At 41.7% G+C, this 22,827-nt stretch overlaps 1 protein-coding gene across 1 annotated transcript in view; it reads left to right on the forward strand.

Moving 5' to 3' along the window:
* LOC106003440 (putative protein ZNF720) overlaps positions 1–13,933 on the forward strand; it is an 83,848-nt gene extending 69,915 nt beyond the window's left edge. The window contains exon 7 of the mRNA XM_045077449.1: positions 13,891–13,933. The gene's annotated coding sequence lies outside the window, so the exon portion shown is untranslated. The remainder of the gene's footprint in view (positions 1–13,890) is intronic.
* The last annotated feature ends 8,894 nt before the right edge of the window (positions 13,934–22,827 follow it).

Here is a 22,827-nt window from a genome sequence, read left to right on the forward strand (position 1 = left end):
CAACAGAGAGGGAGAAGTGAACTCCCCAACTAGCAGGGAGCCAGAGGTGGGCCTCAATCCTAGGACTGTGGAATTACGACCTGAGCCATCCAGGCACCCCATCTGGTCCATTTGTATATTTTAAATGGGTGAATTATACACCATGGAAATTCTGTGTAAATAAAGCTATTACAAGGAACCCCAAATAAGAAATACCTGCATAAGAAGACTTAGTATTATAACATCTCAGGACTATATAAATTCATCTATTAAACACACATACACTTGTAAGATTTCAACGGGAATTTAGGATCTAACTTTCTTGTGTGTCTTAAGTTTTGTGATGATACAAAAACAATTTTGAAAAGCACATAGGAAAAGAAGTTTTGTCAAAGTACACATACATAATTACTAGTATGATTTATGTTCAACGTTTTGATGTTTGGTGAAGAAAATGGAGAGATGTGAAAATCTGTCTCAGCTTCTGTAAAGAATCAATAGAATGGATATCTGTAATTCTGTGTTTTTAATATCTATATTTCTATAGATCTCTGTTTCTCTATATATCTCTACATATATAGAAGGAAGGAAAGCTTTCTTTATGAATTGCCTAACCTAAGTGTGACAGAAGGCAAGTCTGATGTCGGCAAGGAAGTTCCAGCAGGCTAGAAGGCCAGGAAAGAGCTGACGTTGAAGCTGGAGAATCTGAAGACGGTCTGGAGACAGAGTTAGGTCAGTAGGAAAAGCACCTTTGGAAGATACAGCTAATTACTGTGTTCTCCAGAATAGACTGTCTAGTAACTGGTATGGATTTATTTGCATATGACTTTAATATAAACTACTTAAAGTAGAAAAAATACAGATAACTTCTAGAAAGAGTTAAACAACATCTTACAATATTTTGACTAAATGTATGAGAGTATACAGCATTTCCAGGCATGCATTTGAAGCATGTGGAAGCATTCCTTCCACAAAAGACAAAATCAGAATTATGGTGGGATGTTACACTTAACAGTATAATCAAGAGCATATCTATTTTTCTTACCTATTATAAGTAAAAAGTTAGTGTTAACCAACAAGAAAATATTTTAATTATTACATAGGATTAAAAAATATCTCTGCAATTGAACCATCTTTTTCCTTTCTTTTCTATTTATTTATTTGACAGACAAATCAAAAGTAGGCAGAGCAGCAGGCACATAAAGAGGGAAGCAGGCTCCCTCCTGAGCAGAGACCCCCAAATGTGGTGCTCAATGCCAGGATCCTGAGATCAGGACCTGAGCTGAAGGCAGAGTCTTAACTCAAGGAGCCATCCAGGGGCCCTGAACCGTATTTTTCTAAGTACAAAAGTTAATTGACAGAATAACTTGAATATTCAATAATGAAAATTGCTCAATTTCACAGCTCGCAAGTAGACTACTAATAAATACGCAGATAGCACTTTTAGCCTCATCAGGATAGATGAAATTGAAATAGTAGTAGAGTGTTGGTGAAGCCAGGAGGAAAAACACTGTATAAAATAATGCTATGTAATCCTATAAGTGCAATTTTGGTGAAGATCGGTCCAGTATCTATAAAAGTTTAGAATTCAGGCACCTGGGTGGCTCAGTGGGTTAAGCCGCTGCCTTCAGCTCAGGTCATGATCTCGGGGTCCTGGGATCGAGTCCCGAATCAGGTTCCTCTGCTCAGCAGGGAGCCTGCTTCCCTCTCTCTCTCTGCCTGCCTCTCTGCCTCTTTGTGATCTCTGCCTGTCAAATAAATAAATAAATAAATAAAATCTTAAAAAAAAAAACTTTTGAATTCATTTGCCTTTGAAGCAGTAGATACGGCTCACATTCTACTACTCATAGAAATAAAGTAGCCTGGGTGGTTCCGTCAATGAAGCATCTGCCTTCACCTCTGGTCATGATCCCAACCCTGGGATCAGCCTCATGTTTGACTACCTGCTTAGCAAGGAGCCTGCTTCTCCCTCTCCCTCTGACGCTCCTCCTGCTTGTGTTTTCTCCCAAAAAAGAAAAAAAAATTTTTTAAAGAAATAAATCTGTCTGAAATATAAATCATAACATTCTTTATGCAGAGGAACTTAAAAATGACTTCTATGTGATCAATAAGAAAATACACAGATATCTCAAGGTACGTCCTCAATTCATTTTTACTAGTAATAAAACAACTCAAATTAGATTACATAAACGTTGAGAAAAGCTGGAACCTATAATGGAACAAAATGGCATGCATTTTTAACTCGGCATGCAGTTTTAACTCGACATCTGTATGTATATTCTAAAAGACTTAAAATTATACATGTAAGAAAATCTGAGTATATGTTTCTGTAGAAAGGGATTCATATTGCATGTATAATTATAAGGTACATAACTTACCTCTCATTCAGAAGTATTTGAAATATTTGCCCAAAGAGAAATGTTGCATTGGTAGTCACTGTTGGAACCACACTTGAGACTGTCTGATCTCAAAGCCAAAGTTCTAGGTTGCTTCCTAGTGAATTGAAAGCATTTTTCCCTCATTTATAATGAATGACCCAGAACAATTACTTGATGTACATTTAGCCTTCAGTTCAATGGATGAAGTATGGATTGTTTACCAAACTTCCAGTATTTAGATTTCTAGATAGCCAAACTATGGAAAGAACCTAGATGTCCATCAACAGATGAATGGATTCTGCTTTTTTTTTTTAAGATTTTATTTATTTATTTATTTGACAGGTAGAGATCACAAATAGGCAGAAAGGCAGGCAGAGAGAGAGAGGGAAGCAGGCTCCCCACTGAGCAGAGAGCCCGATGTGGGGCTCGATCCCAGGACCCCAAGATCATGACCTGAGCTGAAGGCAGCGGCTTAACCCACTGAGCCACCCAGGCGCCCCTGATTCTGCTTCTTAAAAATGAATTCTTATTCAATCAAGTTTATCATATGATTTTATTTTTGTTTTATTAAATATTTTATTTATTTATTTGACAGAGAGAGAGATCACAAGCAGGCAGAGAGGGGGGAAGCAGGCTCCCCGCTGAGCAGAGAACCCTATGCAGGCATTGATCCCAGGACACTGAGATCATGACCTGAGCCAAAGGCAGAGGCTTAACCCACTGAGCCACCCAGTGCTCCTGTCATAAGCTTTTAAAGGCAGTGTCAGTAAGAACTGATACAGGTTATGGAATGATTTATTCAATTCCCTATAACATTTCTTTTTGGTATTCAGAATTCAGCAATGCTCTTGTTCATCCTCTAGTGAGTTTTTCAAATTCTGGCAGAGCTAAGTACTCTGCGTTTTTCAGAACTTTGCCCTTTACTGGGGTCATTGACCCCATCTGGATTACATTGCATTTTCTTTAATCCCAGTCTAAACCGAGTAGCCTAATATCCTATGCCTACTAAGCACTACAGGCTGTCCCTCCTCTTTGATTTCCAGAACCTGACTTCCAACTCCAAAAGGAATCTTGGGTGTTAAAACTGAAACACCCGTGGGGCGCCTGGTGGCTCAGTGGGTTAAGGCCTCTGCTTTTGGCTCCGTTGATGATCTCAGGGTGTTGGGATTGAGTCCCATATTGGGCTCTCCACCCAGCAGGGAGCCTGCTTCCTCCTGTCTCTGCCTTCCTCTCTGCCTACTTCTGATCGGTCTCTGTCAAAGAAATAAATAAAATCTTTAAAAAAAAAACAAAAAACCTGAAACACCCCCAAAGCTAATCTTCAAAAGAGTGTTCTTTTTTAAAAATTATTTTATTTATTTATTTGACAGAGATCACGAGTAAGCAAAGAGGCAGGCAGAGAGAGGGGGAGCAGTTTTCCTGCTGAGCAGAGGGCCCGATGTGGGGCTTGATCCCAGGACCCTGAGATCATGACCTGAGCCAAAGGCAGAGGTTTAACCCACTGAGCCACCCAGGTGCCCCTTCAAAAGAGCTTTAGGTCATTCCTTCATGGTGAGAATTGTTCAGGGCATATACACAGCCCTAAGACAAAGAAGTGAGAACTGACAGAAGATTCTGTGATACAGGGGAGAAATATTCAGAGAGTCAGCCTTCAGTAGAACAAGCAAGTAAGGAAACCAGTCAATGAGAAGAAGCCCACTGTGAAGGACACCTCAGAGGAAGAGAGGTAAAGGGTTTCAAGTTGTAAAAAGAACAGCCTCTGAGTGAAAGTTTCAAAAATAGAAATATTTTTCTCTAACTATGGGTCAGGATGCGTGTAAGGGAGACTTTGAAACTGTCCCTACTCTAACATCCATTTTCTGATATTATCAAAAGACCGTTGATGTGAAAAAGTAAGAGGTATTCAAAAAAAGCTTCGCATCTGGGGCGCCTGGGTGGCTCAGTGGTTTGGGCTGCTGCCTTCGGCTCGGGTCATGATCTCAGGGTCTTGGGATCGAGCCCCGCATCAGGCTCCCTGCTCCGCAGGAAGCCTGCTTCCCTCTCTCTCTCTCTCTCTCTGCCTGCCTCTCTGCCTACTTGTGATCTCTGTCTGTCAAATAAATAAATAAAATCTTAAAAAAAAAAAAAAAAAAAAAAAAAAAAAAAAAAAAAAAAGCTTCGCATCCTGGGTTTCACAGAGCAGCTGTTTGGCTCAAATGCACTTTGTGATATTTTCTCTTCTTTAAAAAAGATTTTAGTACCAAGCGCAAGCTCAGCATGCATTTCCCCCAACTTTCCACCATGCACAAGGCTTCACACATCTCACTGTATCGATAACAGTTTCATTTTACACTGGTGTGAATGGAGAAAAAGGTGGTTTGATAATACCAATAACTTCATTTCTACCCAAAACTGGGTCAAAGGTTGACGTTTCACAGTGGCAGCATCACGTGGATTGTTTCATAATGCGAATGCTCTGGACGTACTGTGATATCTCACATCGCACTTGAACACTGGTACACACACAGATGAGTTTGTCTAAGAAATAAGTCATTCTGTTTTCAGGAGATCCAAGTTGGTCTTGGGGCAGATTCCTTTTCCTATTATACTGCAATAGCTCATCTAACATAATAAAAATCCCAAGTTTTTCTTCATACTTCATACTGACCTATAGAATATTTATACCTAAGAATATTGTGAAAACAAAGTACAAAAATACAAATTTAAAATGTCAAGGTATAAGAAACAAAACTAAGCAGAGATCTAAATTAGTTGGAAACCCAGCCGTCAGGATTTATTCCTGTAGCACAATAGTTAAAGCACTGTCTTTGCTACAATACAGCACTCTGCCTATAAGCCGTATGCGCATTTTTCACATATAAATATGTGAAGTTTAAAATTCTAAAACTTTAGGGGCGCCTGGGTGGCTCAGTGGGTTAAGCCGCTGCCTTCGGCTCAGGTCATGATCTCAGAGTCCTGGGATCGAGTCCCACATCGGGCTCTCTGCTCAGTGGAGAGCCTGCTTCCCTCTCTCTCTCTCTGCCTGCCTCTCCATCTACTTGTGATTTCTCTCTGTCAAATAAATAAATAAATAAAAATCTTTATATAAAAAAAAAAAAAAAAAAAAAAAAAATAAAATTCTAAAACTTTAAAAACTGGCTAAAACTTTTTTTCAGATTTTAAAATTTTTTAAGCTTTTAAAATTGCGTGTCTGTATCATTTTCCTCTACAAATTAAAACTCTGTATGGGCCCATATTGTAGAGTCATGAAGATTTTTAAAAAGTAACATGTGAAAAAAAAATTAAAAGTAACACATGTACATTGTTCTTTTCAGTGTTTCATGCACATTCCAATTTCAAGGGTATTATGGTTGAACATTGGAAGCGTTTTAAGAAAAGGAAGTATATTTTTATAATTTTCTTTGAGTAGGAACTAGTAAGAAGTGCTACCTATTGACTTTCAGCTGCCATGCTCCTTTGAATGCCTGCCTCATATTTCCATGGATCTCAGGCAACAAAGAGGAACGGCACTCATCTAGAAGCCGTAGGATGGCCTGTAAATACTTGACAATAGGCGTAACATTTTTTTATTACAGGGTATAGTTGGAAACCTGAATAAGTTCTCTCTTCTTCACCATTATACCTTCCTTTTTGCTCCCCTGGGCACAGGTAAGGTCCACAGATGATTCTTAAACACCTGACCATAGGCACCCCTTGCTTGTATTTTTCTAAAAGAGTCATGCAGGCAATGGCAGGTTTGGCACTGAAAGACATTCTCAATGATTTTCAATACAAACTGTGTTCTAGGTTCGCAGCATGGGCAGGGGTGTGTCTCTTGGCACCACCTACCTCCCAAGTGTTTTTCAGGTGCTCATGCTCAGTCCCTGGAACTCCAGGTGGGCAGAGCTCCAAGTGAAATCTCCCGAGTACATTGAATTCAGTATGTTACTTTATTGGGTGCTATATACACTAATCAATGTGATTTTTCCTATGTATGTGGCTGGCAATTTGAGTAGTAAACACATCATGAAGAAGAAAGATTTGGGGGGGTGTCTGTGTGGCTCAGTGGGTTAAGCCACTGCCTTCGGCTCAGGTCATGATCTCAGGGTCCTGGGATTGAGTCCCGCATTGGGCTCTCTGCTCAGAAGGGAGCCTGCTTCCCTATCTCTCTCTCTCTCTCTGGCTGCCTCTCCATCTACTTGTGATTTCTCTCTGTCAAATTAATAAATAAAATCTTTAAAAAAAAAAAGAAGAAAGATTTTGGACATTCTTCTGCTACATTTCAAGGAGAACTCATGGTGCCACAATTTGCACATGGCTGTTACTCCCTGGTGTTTCACCTTTGGGGCTCATGATCTGGGCCAGTGGTTCCCTGCTTTCCATGCTGCCCAGGCAGAAGAAGCAGGGATCCAGCACATTCGTAGAAATTGGGTTTTCTCCAGACACTCCCAGCAGACCACAGTCACCCAGAACATCCTTGTCATGCTGGGCACTTTTGTGTCATTGAACACCCTCCCTTCTGTCTTCAGGGGTGCAGTGCTCTTGTTCCTAACCCCAACTTTTTGATGGGGAACATCTCTGCACTATCTGCTGCATGTTTCCCACCTGTCTGTCCCTTTCTTATCAGGAGCCATGACTCCAATCTATCTGGGCTCTGTTGTGGCTGGATAAGGAATTCAAGTCCCTTAATATAATTAGAGATGTAAATTCTATGTTTTAACAATGTTAAAATGTTTACATTCATTCATCTTCCACTGAGTCCTAAGCTCTATTATTCAACACAGTACAAGCAAGCAGTGACCAAGACAGACTGAGCTTCGTCCCAATAATTAAAAGTAACATGTAATAGCAATTGTAAAGGAAAAGCCATGTATTTATTGTGGCCTTGTAGAAATCAAATGATTAATGTTTACAGTGGAAAAGTTCAGAGTCTATGTGCTAATGAATTGTTAGGTGCTAAAACAAATAGAAGATTACAGACAAATATTAGAGTGTGTAAATTTCAATGTGACAAATGGGAATTTAGGACAGTGTTATCCACAAGGATGCACATATGAGATGGTCATTCAAGAAATGGAAGAAAGGGACGCCTGGGTGGCTCAGTGGGTTAAGCCGCTGCCTTCGGCTCAGGTCATGATCTCAGGGTCCTGGGATCGAGTCCTGCATCGGGCTCTCTGCTCAGCAGGGAGCCTGCTTCCTCCTCTCTCTCTGCCTGCCTCTCTGCCTACTTGTGATCTCTGCCTGTCAAATAAATAAATAAAATCTTTAAAATTTAAAAAAAAAAAAAAAGAAACGGAAGAAAACTATGGACCCATGGAATAATAGGCTGTGGTCCGCTGGATGGCAAATTCTGTTTGAAGCCGCAGAGAAATGGTCATTTAGAAGCCTTGCACAATGGATCCTGCTGAGATGGTATTCATTTAAAAATGCGAAGTTTTGGAGGAACCTTAGTATATTTAAATTCATGTGAAAATGGGCACCTATGAGCTTAAATGTGGAGGGCAAAAAAGATGTACTTGCTAGTCTTTTATCCAGTGTACATGAAAAGTTTATATACACACAGTCTTGTTGGATAAAGGCATAATTGGGGAGATCTAGAAAAGGTAATTCTTTTTCTTTATTTAGGGATTATATCAATTGGCCATATTGGTATTACGACTTTAAGTGGTTCACCAGCATGGTCTTCAAAGTGAACAAATTTATAATGAAGTAGTCAGTCAATTTGGAGTAGATGATAAATACACATAAAGGATATTCCTCCTCTCTTCAGAATTATGTTAATACAGCTCTCTCGGTAATCACATTGTAAACTGATTCAGAATACTAAGCATTCAAGAAAATAGCTCACTTCGACCTACTGATATATGTAATTTTTTAAATATTTATATATATTTATATAAATACTTATATGCATTATATACATTTCATTTATATACATATAAAATGACATAGAATATATACAATGATATATATTAAGAATATATAGGACAAAACAGTGTATATACATGGGATATATACATTTATGATCCTGTTTATTTATTTTTTAATATTTTATTTATTTATTTATCAGAGAGAGAGAGAGCGCTCAAGCAGGCAGAGGCAGAGAGAAGCAGGCTCCCTGCTAAGCATGGAGCCCAATGTGGGACCCAATCCAGGAAACCGGGATTATGACTGGAGTGAAAGGCAGCAGCTTAACCGACTGAGCCACCCAGGCATCCCTATGATCCTGTTTAAATGTGAGTTTGGTGGTTTGTGGAAGGGAGAATTTTTTTCTTTAAGATTTATTTATTTATTTATTTACTTGACAGAGAGAGACACACTGAGAGAGGGAACACAAACAGGGGGAGTGGGAGAGGGAGAAGCAGGCTTCCGGCTGAGCAGGGAGTCCAATGTGGGGCTCAATCCCAGGACCCTGGGATCACGACCTTAGCTGAAGGCAGACGCTTAACTGACTGAGCCATCCAGGCGCCCCTGAAGGTGAGAATATTTTAAAAAATATTTTCGCAGTTTTCAATTACCAATTGTAAGTTTCTGTTATGAGGTCATACACATGCAACCAGACTGTTAAGATTGTTCAAAGTGTTTCTCTTTCAACATCACAGGCACCCAATGTGTTCTGTCTTTTGCTTTGTTCCCTATCCTTGAGGCGTAGGAACGCAGTTCCTCTCTCTTTCACCCAACCAAATAGATGATGCTTACTACACAAAACAAATTCATCCTAATGTCCCCCTGGACTCTACAAGAATGGCCTGCTGTAATAGTAACATGTAGGGACAGATAGTGAGAAATTTCAGGCCAAATCTTGGGACATGTCTACAATCCTGTCACCCTGAAGAAATTACAGGAGATAAACCCTTCCCCTTTCAACAACCTTAAAGATTAAAGGACTAAAAATTGGTCACTGGTGAAATGATGAGAGATAGAAGCAGAAAAATGTTCACCTTTAACCTTATGGACAGCCTGCATTGTTCTGAAAAGGATCAAACTTGTGCTGGTTGGTACAGTCTTAAAGGGTCTCATGACTGCCTGTACATCTCAACCACAGTTAACGCCAAACTGAGCGATAAGCACCAGAGAAATATGGTAGTAGTTTTATGAGTAGAAATTTGAAAAAACATTTATGATGGGTGCACCTGGGTGGCTCAGTGGGTAGAGCATCTGACTTGATTTCTGCTCAGGTCATGATCACAGGATCTTTGGATCCATTACCCCATGCCCCATGTGGCCTGGGCTCAGAATGGAGTCTGGTTGTCCTTCTCCCTGTGCTCCTCTCCAATAGCTTTCTCTCTCTCTAAGAAATAAATAAGATCTTTAAAGAAAAAAAATAAAAGATGCATTTGTGATCTAATGCCCCCTACATGACCCCTCTATCTTGAGCACTGAGCCTATAGCCACCAGCTTCATACAGTCAAAATGAAGCTCTTTCTTGGATCCTGTCTCATGCTACTTGAATAAACTTACTATGTTGCACCATAAAACATCTCAAGAATTCTTTCCTGATGGCTGTACTCAACAATTCCACTACCATTGTGTTACCAGAAAACCCAAGTGTGGCTTCCAGTTGCATGAAAAGCCAATTACACGAGGCATGAGTTTTGACTGAAAAGAAATAAGAGGTTTGTTCAGGAGGCTGGCCATTTGGGAAGAAGGTGGATTCTTTTCCAGAAACCAACTCTAATGTTTCTACCTGGCCCAAAGATTTTTTTTTAAAGATTTTATTTATTTGCCAGAGAGAGAGAGTACACACAGGCAGGCAGAGAAGCAGGCAGAGGCAGCCAGAGAAGCAGGCTCCCTGCAGAGCAAGGAGCCCGACCAGGGATTTGATTCCAGGACCCCGGGATCATGACCAGAACTGAAGGCAGCAGCCCAACCAACTGAACCACCCAGGCATCCCTGGCCCAAAGATTTTTAAAGGAACATTAGGGCAGTTAATCAGTAAAAAGGGAGCAGAGCAATCGGTAATTTAAGAAACATTAGGGCAGTTAATCAGTAAAAAGGGAGCAGAGCAATCCCTCACACTTTTTGACTGAGTGCCCACTCACTGCTGCTACCTATTAAGGAGGTGTTTGTAGGTGATATACTGGGGCCCCAGGGGGAGCTTGTGCAAGAGAGTTCAGTTCCAAGGCTTGCTTTTCTTTTCTTTTTTTTTTTTTTCAGATTTTATTTATTTATCTGACACAGAGAGAGCTCAGAAATAGGCAGAGAGGCAGGCAGAGTGAGAGGGGGAAGCAAGCTCCCTGCCGAGCAGAGAGCCGGCCCAGTGCGGGGCTGGATCCCAAAACCTGAGATCATGACTTGAGCGGAAGGCAGAGGCTTTACCCCACTCAGCCACCCAGGTGCCCCAGTTCCAAGTCTCTCTAAGGAAAAAATGCATGATCTCTAGATATACAAAAGGAAGATTTGATTAATCAATGGTAAAGGTCCTTGCTAAACTTTGAGGATGACTAACTTGGGTGGAAGGGCATTGGCATGGCTTTCAAGCAACTTTAAAAAAAAAGTTCCTCTAGGGGCACCTGGCTCTCTCAGTTGTTAAGTGTCTGCCTTCAGCTCAGGTCATGATCCCAGGGTCCTGAGATCCAGCCCTACATTGGGCTCCCTGCTCAGGGGTAAGCCGGCTTCTCCGTATCCCCCTCCCACTCGCTCTGCTTGTATTCCTTCTCTCTCTGTCTCTGTCAAATAAATGAATAAAATCTTAAAAAGAAAAGAAAAGAAAAGAAAAAAGGTCCTCTAGGTTTATTCTGTTACTGCAAATGGAAAGATCTCATTCCTTTGTGAGGTTGATTATATACCATTAATAAATTAGATGGGCGAACTGTGTCAGGACGAGAGCTAATGCCAGAGAATCACTCTATGCCATCAAGAGTTGCCTGCCTGGTGTGGCAAACCATTGTTTGACTAACAGTTGCTCTCTCCTTTTTCCTGTGCACATATTTTCCCCTTTCTGAAATTCTAAATCCCTTACTCCTTCTTAGGTCACTCTGCCATCGAAGCATCAGTTGCCTATCTTTGAGCCTCCTCTCTCTGAGATGCGCATAATGAAAAAATCACTTCCTTTCTCTCTTATGAATCTGCCTTTTGTCAACTTAAATACTCAACTGGCCAAAGAACTGAAAACAGAGGAAGAAAACAGTTTTCTTCCTCTTGGCATTCTGTCCTCGGAAACTGACCTCGGTGCTCCAGAGCTGAAACGGAGAAGAAGAAAGTGAAGAAAGTGTTGGGGATAAAGAGGAACAAGAGCTTTATTGCTTTGCCAGGAAGACAGGCTGCCCTGAGTCAGGGCCTGGGATTTTGGTAGGGAAATCCTACAGGATCTAGCTGGTTTCAGGAAGAAATGTGTTGTGGGGTCAGCTTAGTTCATCACCTGTTCAGGGTGGAACCGGGTGCCTGAAACAAAAGGCTAAGAAGGAGGGAGGAGAGGGTTGCAGGAGAGTGGAAAAGGATGCTTAGTTTAATATCAAGCCCTGCTGATGTTTTAAGGTAGTCATTTTGATTTTTGTTCAAGTTCATGTTTTTACAGGGTTTCAGGTAGTCGCCAGGATAACTGAAGGAAGACAGCTTCCTATTTTACCATGAGAAACCACTCAGTATTTTCGAGAATGGGTAAAATAAAGAAAAAGGAGAAAACACCAAGTTGCAGGGAGAATGTTGAGGAATTAGAATTCTTTTTTTTTTTTTTTTAAGATTTTATTTATTTGTCAGAGAGAGCGAGCGAGAGCGAGCACAGGCAGACAGAGTGGAAGGCAGAGTCAGACGGAGAAGCAGGCTCCCTGCGGAGCAAGGAGCCGGATATGGGACTCGATCCCTGGACGCTGGGATCATGACCTGAGCCGAAGGCAGCTGCTTAACCAACTGAGCCACCCAGGCGTCCCGAGGAATTAGAATTCTTATATGTTGCTGATGGGATTGAAAAATGTACATTCCCTTTGGAAAACTGTGTCACTGGTAGTTACGAAATTAAACATTTACCTACTGAAATCTTCTCACCCCAAAATATGTCTCTCTTAGCATAAGGATCTTTCTAGGCGGGGTATTTTAAAGAAAGAGTGGACAGGATTGCCCAGGTTATGGGCACCTGTCTTCAGCGCAGGTCATGATCCCAGGGTCCTGGTGATGTGGGAAACAGAGGCAGAAGAATAATTATTCAATTTCCTTACCTACTGACAAGCCCTTGAAACAGGCAAAGGGACCCCCACCTTAAGGCTTTGCTCAGGGCAAAGGACAATCCTAGCCTGACCAACCCCCTACCCCCAACCAGGATCCTGTAAGTCTACTTGAACAATTCCTTTAGGAAACTTTATCTCTAAACCTCCAAGATCCTGTTGACAATCACTCCCAAGCATATGACCCACTGATAAACACCTAAAGGGTCTCACAAGAAGGTTTTTCTTAGAGATAATGAATAACCTTTTTCTCAGACAATAGCTAGTCCCTCAAGGTCCTAGAAACCTTGCTTCCAAAATTCCTTAGAGTCTTCAGCCATTCCTAATCTCCTCCCAATTTACAAGTATGTAATAGACCACTCCTCACATCCCTGGGGCAGCAGTTCTTCCTGCTTCTGGGTTTTGTCCCCATGCTTTAATAAATCACAATTTTGCTCCATCTTTCTTGGTCAATGGCTCCAGACCTTACCCCACAGAAACTTAGCTATGTTCTAGAACGTCATCCCTGGGATAGAACTCCCCAGTGGGATTCATGCTCAGTGGGGAATCTTCTTCTCTCTCTCCCTCTGCTACTCCCCTCCTTGTGCTCTCTCTCAAATAAGTAAATAAAATCTTAAAAAAAAAAAAAATGAGGGGGGGGGAAGAGCAGACAAAGGAAAGCTCTGAAACCTAGTCTGATTATTTTTGTAAGAGATATTTGTATTTCTAAGGGAAAACTCCATTTGTAAGTCTGTCTCCCTTTGTGTAGGCTGAAAGAGGCAGAAAGTATAAATCTCCAGAAACTTGGATCTATGAAGAAGGCATGCATTAAATCAGAATAACAACCACAGCTTTGATTACTGCTTTTTGCCTGGTCACCTTGCCAAATGCTTCCCAATAGGATCCTGTGTGGTGTTTCAAGAAAAGATTATATCCAGTACCCCTACTTGGATACTTCACCAAGGTCACTTGGTGAAGGTGGAAATAACAGTGTTATGTTAACTAAATGCTCCAGGCGCTTCTAGGTGAAGCCAAGGTTAAGGAAGAGTCTTCCCCTGAATAGAAGACAGCTGAGTGCTGGCGTTGGCTCAAGCAGGTGTAGCATGGGCTCCGCCCAGTGATTCTAGAAGCATCAGGTCCGTGCCGCACACTCTTTTTCTTTCTTTCTGCTCTAGCAGAAGTTGTGTGGCCCTGGTTGGGGAGGACGCACGAAAGAGAGAAGGAAAAAGTCAAAAATTTCTCTCCAGGGAGAAATTCCTTGTTTCTGAATAGCTCCTGACACAAAGGACTAGGAAATGGGGCCTTTTCTGCATTACAAAGTCCTACCTGCAGGCGAGCAGTTTACAGGTGAAGAGGCACTCTCTGGTGGTGTCTTTAAAAGCATTTTCTCCTGATGCTGCTGTGGTTTCTCCTAGAATCTCTCCTGAAGACCAACACCAAAGGAGGAAGTGAAGAAGAAATGGCCCTTTCTCAGGTAAGCCTTGTGTCGGACTTCAGAGGTCTTGTCTTCCTTTTCTCCTGACATTTCTCACATGTAGAAATGGCAAATACCTATTTTTCTAGTTCTGAGGTTTTTGTCTTATGTTTACACCTAATTTTTGAACCTTTTCAGAAATGATACTCAAGATTAGGTCTTTAGACTCCTCCCCTATATGCCGGAGCCTTCTATCCCTTCTCTCCAACCCGGCTTCCAGAGGGCCATGCACAGTTGTCACTTTGAATGAAAGACCTGCCCACCAGTATTGAAAATAATCCCTTGGTGACAGATCCACGGGGCAGGAGTTGAGTTAAGGATTCCTGTTGCTGAAGGGGTCTGGTCCCAGGATATCAGTGAAGGAAAGTGGTCTTTCTTAGGTCTTACTAGGTCCCATCATCAGCTCTGTGTAGACTAGGAATAAGAAAATGCACAGATAAGCACTGGATATGAGCCCCTGAATAACTTGGAACATTCTCTAAAAAAAAGGGGTGGGGTCATACCCTTTAGCATGTGGAAAACATACTATATCTAAAACATACTAGATATTCCAGGACAGGGAAAGTATATATGATCAAAGTGTGTATAAATCCAGTGTATTCTCATAATTTCATTGACATTCTGATGTGCTGGTTAGGGGCTACAAGAATGTGGTGCCTACATGGGATGGGGTGTCTCTTGATCAGATGGGGGCTCTTAAATGTCGGGTGATGATCAGGTATGGCCCAGGCTAGGGGAAGCAAGAGAACACACCTGAGGCAGAACAAAGGAGCTAGAAGTTCATTGGATACACAGCGAGGGAGCACGGGGCAAAAACTAGGAGAGAGGCTGTCTGCCAGGAGGTGGTGGGTGGGACCTGTTTTTACAGGGGGAAGATGAGGTATGGAGACAGATGGAATATTCCCTTTTTTGGGACTGGGACCTGGCTCTAAGCAGCCCATTGGTTACTTAGGGCCTATGGCTGTTTGGGGGTGGGTCGCCTGATGGGCCTGTCCCTGTTCAGGCAGGTAGTCACCGGGCCTTTTCCCATTCCAGTGCTCAAGCCTGTTTGCCTAAAAGTGGCCTCAACAAAGAACACACCTTTGCAGGGTTCTTGTCTGTCTGGAGCAGAAGAAAGAATCTTGGACACAAAATGGTGAAGGGATAGTGTATCAAGTGAAGGGGAGAACAGAAAGAGAGCCTTCTAGAGTGAGAGGATTCTGGAGTGGGTTGCCACAGAGCACTTTTATGGTGATTCTTTTATAGAAAAGTGACCAGGGCACCTCAATCTTCTTGATGTCACCCCCCATAGCACCAGGATTACTTCTTTGAATATCTCATCTCGATGTTTAAAACAAACAAGGTGTTCTGGTTGTGTTCCCTTACCTCTGCTTCCTTGTGCCTCCTCATTTCTGGGACTTTTGGTGAGCCTGTTCACTTAGCCCATTACCTATCCATCCCCACCCAGTCCCCCCAGTCCCTTACTCAACACCAAAGGTCACAGGTCCTTCAATGTACCTTAGGCACTTATACCAACTTGTTTCATCACAGCTGATGTTAACTTCTTTAAATGGCTTGATGCTTTCTGCCAGGTAGCAGAAAGCTACCAGGTATCCCCTGTAATGCTCATATGTTCCTTCTTACATTCATGAGAGTCTTTGATGGATTTCCTGAGTGATGTGCAGAAACCTTCACATTTCAGCTGGGAATTCCTTAGTTTCTCTTTGCTTGTAGTGTCTGATCAGGAGAACAAAGCTAAATAAATGTAGAGGAAAATGAAATGTCCTTACAACGTGCCACCCACCGATAAATACTAGAGACACGCAAAGTGTGGCTTTCTTCAAGGAATTCACAGGTGCCTAGTGTAATGCTTTGTTAAGAGGCAAAAGCTACCTCAGGTGGACAATAGTCAGACTTCCAGGATCCTGTAAGTCCTCTTCAACATACGAAAATCCCTTCAGAATTGCTTTTATTTGTGTCCCCTTAACGGAAAAGCATATAATCAATGCCTTCTCAAAATCACACTGCAGCTCTTTTTGCTAATGGCTCCTGTTCCTGAGGTTAATAAAACAGATTTTTTTTTAACTAAATAATGTCTCAATCCTCTCTTGACTATTTGCTCACAAGCCACCTCACATGAGTTTGCACTGGGCAGATGAAGACTCCCACCTTGCTGTAGTTGGTAGCATGGACTTCTGGGAGTAGAGGATCTGACTCAGTCAGACCTCCCTCTTGTGAGTTTTTACTTGATTCCACACTCATGTCATAGACATACTCTTCAAAAAAAAATAGATACTGTTTATGTTTATTTTAGAATGAGAGAGATGGTGTGTGTGAGAGAAAGAAGGAGGGTTGATCCAGGGAGAGGCAGAGGGGGAGGGAGAGACTTTCAGCTGACTCTGCTGAGTAGATCCCAGAACCCTGAGACCATGACCATGACCTGAGCCGAAGTCAAGAGGAAGATGCTTAACCCATTGTGCCACCCAGGCACCCTATTTCCTTCTTTGTATTTTCAGAATAAGAAAACAAGGATCACATAGTTAACATGTTTGAGGATCTTAAAATCCTGAAATAGGTCACAAATGATTGAAAACAAAGTGTGCGATGAAATACTGTGTAGTGGGATCTTTGAGCACGGTGGTCAAGAGAGAATTCTTGAGATGCTGTATTGTACCAGAGAGTATGTTTATTGAAGTAGCCTAGGCATAGGATCTGTGGGCAGAAGCAGCTACAGGTAAGCCGCATGAAGCTGGTGGTTATATGCTCAGTGTTGGGGGGTAGGTAGGTGCACAGAGTATTAGATCACAAGTGTTTGTTCGAATTTGTACATGTAAAACTACTTTTGCAAGATTTCTCTGATACTATCATTCAATTTGATATTAATATCGGTGAGATGTACAGGGAGTCAAGAGACCCTTTAAGAATGTAGCTAGCAGGGGCACTGGATGGCTTAGTGGGTTAGAGCCTCTCCCTTCAGCTCTGGTCATGATCCCAGGGTCCTGAGCTCTAGCCCTGCATTGGGCCCGCTGCTCACCAAGGAGCCTGCTCCCCGTCCCGCACCTGCTTCTCTGCCTACTTGTGATCTCTGCCTGTCAAATAAATAAAATCTTAAAAAAAAAAAAGAATGTAGCAAGCTGTATATATTTGATTCTTAGCAGAACTAGGAAGCCTGTGGGTCAGCTTTCTGAGTCAAAGGTAAACGTTTTTCTGCTTGTATCCTCATCATACCAAGCCTCATAAATAATAGCTGTTCTATCTGTATTATTCTATGTGTTTGTGTTGATAGTGGGAATAAAAGACAGAGGCAGCATCATCCGCAGTGTGATTTGTAAGTCTCATGTGAATGAAAACAGTTCTTGAATTAATCACCGTGACAGTTTTCTACTCTATGACTTTTAACGTGCATATAACTACTTACTAAATGTATAGGTGGTGCATGATGTGTAAAAAGATAGATCTTTTCACGTGGATACCTTTTTGCTGCCATCATTCTTGTCCCATTTGACACCTGCTACAAACATTGATTCAGAATCCTCCTCTCTGTATATTGACCTGTGTGTCCTTTTCGATGGACTCTCAGACCTATAACCTGGGTTAACACATGATCCCTTTGCACATTAGGTAAATGAGGTTTATGGTTCTCCATGAGTGGAGATTTTAGTGTTACAATGAGGTAAGGTTTGAACTGTAGGTCTGTCCATGGATTCCATGTTGGTCCCTCTGCCTCAAAGTGGGCCAGCCCAAGCACTTCTCTGTGGGCAGCCATTATAGTTCTGTTTTCACCACAGGAGGCTCTGCCTATGGGGTGTTGTGGCTGAAGTAAATAACAAGTTGACTGGATTATCTGTTTTGTGTGTGTTGAGTTTGAGGATTTCTTTATAGATCCAGGATATCATCCCTTTGTCTATATTATCATTTACGAGTATCTTCTCCCATTTGGTGGGTTGCCCTTTTTTTTGTTGTGTTGACTGATATTCTTTGCTGTGTAGAGGCTTTTGATCTTGATGAAGTCCCCAAAATTCATTTTTGCTTTTGCTTCCTTTGCCTTTGGAGACATGTCTTGAAAGAAGTTGCTGCAGCCGATGTCAAAGAGGTTACTGCCTATATTCTCCTCTAGGATTCTGATGGGTTCCTGCCTCACGTTGAAGTTTTTTATCCATTTTGAGTTTATCTTTGAGTATGGTATAGGAGAACGGTCGAGTTTCATTCTTCTATACAGAACTGTCCAATTTCCCTAGCACCATTTATTGAAGAGACTTTTTTTGACTGCATATTTTTTCCTGCTTTGTCGAAGATTACTTGACCATAGGGTTGACGGTCCATATCTAGTCTCTCTACTCTGTTCCACTGGTGTATGTGAACTGGATAGAGACTCCCAGCTCTATCCTTTTGAGTCCCTGGCCCCCCTTTTCTCCTGCTAAGGCTAAGAAAAGGACCAGTAGCCATCTGGTTTGACTGAGATAATGTAACAAGTAATTCCTCCTGCTGAGACAGAAGAAAAACACCAGAAGCCCAGTCCTGTTTGAATAAGAAAAGAAAGAGAAACAGCCCCCAAGGTGATTTAGCACTCTCCTGAGTTGCCTCCACACAGATTATACTTCCACAAGAAAGGGCCATTTGGCCTTGAGAGACTGGGAAAGGGCCCTGGCCTTGAGAGACTGAGAACACACCCCACTACCATCTCCCATTGCCTGTAACCATAAAAAGTCACTACCCTGTGGGGTGCTCAGTCTTTGGGAAGGATCCCACTGAGCTTGCTGGCATTAATAAAGCTATGTTCTCCCATCTCTCCATGTGCCATTTGGGTTTCCCCGGCCACCTCAGATTTTCTGCAACATATGTGTCTGTTTTTATGCCGGTACCATGCTGTCTTTGTGATCACAGCTTTGAAGTAAAGCCTGACATCAGGCAACGTGATGCCCCCAGTTTTGTTTTTCTTATTCAGCATTTCCTTAGCAATCCGGGATCTTATCTGATTCCATATAAATTTTAGGATTTTTTGCTCCAGCTCTTTGCAAAATGCTGGTAGAATTTTGATCAGAATGGCATTGAAAGTACAGATGCTCTAGGCAGTATAGACATTTTAACAATGTTTATCTTTACGATCCATGAGCATGGTATGGTTTTCCATCTTTTTGTGTCTTCTTCAATTTCTTTCATGAGTGTTCTGTAGTTCCTCGAGTACAGGTCCTTGACCTCTTTGGTTAGGTTTATTCCCAGGTATCTTATGGTTCTTGGTGCTACAGTAAATGGAATTGATTTTCTAATTTCCCTTTCTGTGTTTTCATTGTTAGTGTATAAGAAAGCAACTGATTTCTGTACATCGATTTTGTATCCTGCCACACTACTGAATTGCTGAATTGAGTTCTAGTAGTCTGGGGGTGGAGTCTTTTGGGTTTTCCATATCAAGTATCATGTCATCTGTGAAGAAAGATAGAGTCTGACTTCTTCATTGCCAATTTGGAATCCCTTTTACTTCTCTTTGTTGTCTGATTGCTGTTGCTAGGACTTCTAATACTATGTTGAACAAGAGTGGTGCGAGTGGGCATCCTTGTGGTTCTGATCTCAAAGTGAAGGCTGTCAGCTTTTTCCCATTGAGGAAGATATTTGCTGTGGGTTTTTTTTTTTTTTAAGGTTTTATTTATTTATTTGACAGAGAGAGATCACAAGTAGGCAGAGAGGCAGAGAGAGAGGGGGAAACACACTCCCTGCTGAGCAGAGAGCCTAATGTGGGGTTCGATCCCAGGACCCTGAGATCATAACCTGAGCTGAAGGCAGAGGCTTAACCCACTGAGCCACCCAGGGACCCCATCATAGTGGGTTTTTCATAGATAGATTTTATGACACTTCTTCAATGAAGACATATAAATGGCTAACAGACACATGAAAAAATGGTCATCATCACTAGCCTTCAGGGAGACTCAAATCAAAACCACATTGAGATACCACCTTACACCAGTTAGAATGCCCAAAATTAACATGACAGTAAACACTAAGTGTTGGAGAGCATGTGGAGAACAGGGAATCCTCTTACACTGTTGCTGGGAATGCAAGTTCGTGCACCCACTTTGGAAAACTGTGTGGCGATTCATTAAGAAATGAAAAATAGGGTGCCTGGGTGGCTCAGTGGGTTAAGCCTCTGCCTTCAGCTCAGGTCATGATCTCAGGGTCCTGGGATCAAGTCGCGCATCGGGCTCTCTGCTCAGTGGAGAGCCTGCTTCCCCCCCTCTCTCTGCCTGCCTCTCTGCCTACTTGTGATTTCTCTCTCTGTGTGTCAAATATATAAATAAAATCTTTAAAAAAAAGAAAGAAAGAAAAAATAGAGCTCCCATATGACCCTGCAATTGCACTACTGGGTATTTACCCCAGAGATAGAGATAGAGTGAAAAGAAGGGCCATCTGTACTCCAATGTTCATAACAGCAATGGCCACAGTCACCAAACTGTGGAAAGAACTAAGATGCCCTTCAGCGGACGAATGGATAAGGAAGATGTGGTCCATATATACTATGGAGTATTATGCGTCCATCAGAAATGATGAATACTCAACTTTTGTGTCAACATGGATGGGAACGGAAGAGGTTATGCTGAGTAAAACAAGTCAAGCGAGAGTCAGTTATCATATGTTTTCGCTTATTTGTGGAGCATAACAAATAACAGGGAGGACATGGGGAGATAGAGGGGAGAAAGGACTTGGGGGAAATTAGCAGGGGAGACGAACCATGAGAGACTGTGGACTCTGAAAAACAATCTGAGGGTTTTGGAGGAGCGAGGGGTGGGAGGTTGAGTGAGCCTGATGGTAGGTATTAAGGAGTGCATGTATTGTATGGAGCACTGGGTTTGGTGCATAAAAAATGAATTCTGGAATACTGAAAAGAAATTAAATAAATAAATAAAAATTTTAAAACATTAAAAAAAAAGGATAAGGTGAAAAGAAAAGGTTAAGTCAAATGTGGGATAAAATTTGGTGGGGATAGTCAGGTAAGTAGTGAAGGACAGGTGTTGGAGTCTAGCTGGAGACACTAACTCTCCCTCTTTGATCTTATGGCCCATTGTGAACTGTATCAGTGGCATTTGGTGACTGTGATATTTATTGCAGGGACAGCTGGCCTTCAGGGATGTGGCCATCGAATTCTCCGAGGAAGAGTGGGGATGCCTGACCCACACTCAGCGGCAACTGTACAGGGATGTGATGTTGGAGAACTATAGACACCTGCTCTTCTTGGGTGAGAATGACTCCTTGCAGATTTCCCAGACCCATACTCAGGGTTTCATTCTCCTTTGAAGACTGTCTCTTGAATGATTCCTCTTTGCATAACTGGAGATCAGATCACTGCACTAAGGAACACAAGTAAGGATTGGTAGGTGTAGTCAAAATCCTGATGATTGCTTTTCAGCTTTAGCCTCCCCTTCCTTCAGGTAACATCATTTCTGTAGATCAGCAGCTGTTGAAAGCCTGGCGTTGCATAAAATGGTACTACCTGCATTTAAACTCCAATTTTCACTCCTTATTATTGTCTCAGCAGTACTTAGAAGCGCAAGTTAGGATGTGACTCTTTGAAAGTCCTTCATGTTCTGCAGGGGCTGCTGGTCAACAGTGTTTGGCATATCATCTTTTAGAATTCTGCAATGTTCTCTCTTCTCTGCTAAGTGCAGTGTAGATTGAAAGACTCTCCAACAATATGTATATTTGGTTTCTCTATTAAACAGGTCTCATTGTGTCAAAGCCTGATTTGGTCTCCTTTTTGGAGCAAAAGAAGGACCCTTGGGATATGAAGAGAAAGAAGACAGTGGTCTTTAATCCAGGTAGGTGGGAATGGATGAAGCAGATGACAGAGGTGAAGTCCAAGTCTGAAGGAGGAAGGTAAACCTTCAAATGTGATTCTAGTAGCTCTGCTTGATTGAAAATCAGTTGGAGAAGCCCCGTCTTATGTCTCTGTCTCTCCCAGAGGGACATCTCCGAGCCAACATCATCATGCTTTAATTTTCTCTAAGGATTCTGCTTCAGCTCCAGTGATGGTCTATCATGTCCACAGGGAGGACCAGGAGACTCTCCTGGGAGTGGGTGGGTCTCCATAATCTGAGAGCTCTTCTATTGCTTTGAGAGTCTTGGGATAATCTCTCTATTTCTGAGGGTCTCTATGCTAGAGTCTCTTCTACGTTCTACATCGCACATTTGCTTTATGTGAGAACGTGAGCCTGAGTAGTGGTAGGCATACTGGGGATTGGTGCGGAAATCCCCAGAACACTGGAGATAGACACCACCTGGTTTCTGGCTTATGCTTTCCAATGTTATGGAGGCTTTAATCTTAAACATATAAAACTGAGTCTCAGTCAGTTTATAGGGTAACAAAGCATTTCCCTAAGATTAGACAATATAATTATTTCACTTCAAATTCTTTTTGTAGTAAGGAGAAGTTTCCGTTCCATGTGTTCCATTCCCCAGTGGTGAACTAATGTAATGTCTCTATTTATTTGCTGGATTTCCTACACAAAGTAATATTATAGGAGATTCAGAACTTTTAGAACCCATAGCCTGAAATAAAGTCTCAATTCGTAGCTTATTAGTAATTGCATCACTTTATAATTTTGCTTCAAAATAAGAGGTTCCTGTGACTTTGTCATATGTTTTCACTTTCTTATTAGTTGTATATGAGACTCATCTTTACTTATAAGATCAAAAGTCCTGATATGACATGGGCATGTGGTTTATAAGAAGTGATGTAGATAGTAAATTTCCCACATTGAAAAAAATGTTCTGTTCATAAATGGAATTTTATTTTATTTTTAAAGATTTTATTTATTTATTTGACAGAGAGAAATCACTGAGCCACCCAGGCGCCCAAATATATGAATGATTTTAAAGGCAATCTTCTATAGAACTATAATTTTAATTCTGT

This window comes from Mustela putorius, unplaced genomic scaffold (genome assembly GCF_011764305.1).
Source record: "Mustela putorius furo isolate JIRA1106 unplaced genomic scaffold, ASM1176430v1.1 tig00000196_pilon_pilon_pilon, whole genome shotgun sequence".
In the NCBI taxonomy this organism is placed as follows: domain Eukaryota; kingdom Metazoa; phylum Chordata; class Mammalia; order Carnivora; family Mustelidae; genus Mustela; species Mustela putorius.